General features: G+C 40.4%; 1 pseudogene; it reads right to left on the bottom strand.

The window, feature by feature from the left end:
- Positions 1 to 301: 301 nt before the first annotated feature.
- Positions 302 to 867, bottom strand: part of LOC107689518 (secretory phospholipase A2 receptor-like) — an 11959-nt pseudogene continuing 11393 nt past the window's right edge.

Here is an 867-nt window from a genome sequence, read left to right as displayed (position 1 = left end):
TGGATTATGGGCTCGTATTTTGGTGACGGTTTAAAGTTTAAACACTTTAATGTGTCACAATCTCCAGTCTGTTGCTCATTCACATCTGCACTACAGTTCCCATCATGCATCCTGCACTCAGTTGGTCTTGAACCACATCTGACACGATTCACCTCATTAAATCACCCTACTTAAGCACCTAGCTCGGATATCCTGGTTGTCTGGTCTCGTTTAGAGTTCAGACTGTAATCTCAGAATTCTTATCTCCAGCGGTTTCCTCCTGCATTCCCCCATGTCTCCCTGGCATTACCTGGATACTTGCCTAAAAGAAGATGAGGTGTGTGCATTCCTCGAACCTCATCTCCACATCTATGATCTCTCCAGCAGCATCTGCAAAGACAGTAAACACCAGTTACATCTACATCTATACCCGGAAATGCTATAACCTTGATTTACTGATCACTGCAATAAAACTGAACTGTTGTTGAACTGTCCATCTGTCTGAGTCTGTGTTCTGTAACATGATGGATTTGTCTCTTATAAATGTGCAGCTTTTCACTTCATGAAATGTTAATTAATGGATTGAAGTTGTGTTGTGGATTATTGTGATGTTTTTATCAGCTGTTTGGAGTCTCATTCTTGATGGCACCCATTCACTGCAGAGGATACATTAGTGAGCATATGATGTAATAGTAAATGTCTCCAAATCTCCCTGGATGAAGAAACAAACTCATGGATGAGCAGTTTTTCAGCAAACTGAACTATTGAATAAACTATTTCAGCGAATTGAAAATTAACTACGCCTTTAAGTTCTGCCTGCTCCTCTCACTGAAAATGATTGAGGTCTTATACACATATACTCACTTTGTGTGTGTGTGTGTGTGTGTG

Source organism: Sinocyclocheilus anshuiensis, unplaced genomic scaffold, assembly GCF_001515605.1.
Source record: "Sinocyclocheilus anshuiensis isolate Anshui unplaced genomic scaffold, SAMN03320099.WGS_v1.1 scaffold1199, whole genome shotgun sequence".
In the NCBI taxonomy this organism is placed as follows: domain Eukaryota; kingdom Metazoa; phylum Chordata; class Actinopteri; order Cypriniformes; family Cyprinidae; genus Sinocyclocheilus; species Sinocyclocheilus anshuiensis.
This window is presented reverse-complemented; position numbering and strand designations above follow the sequence as displayed.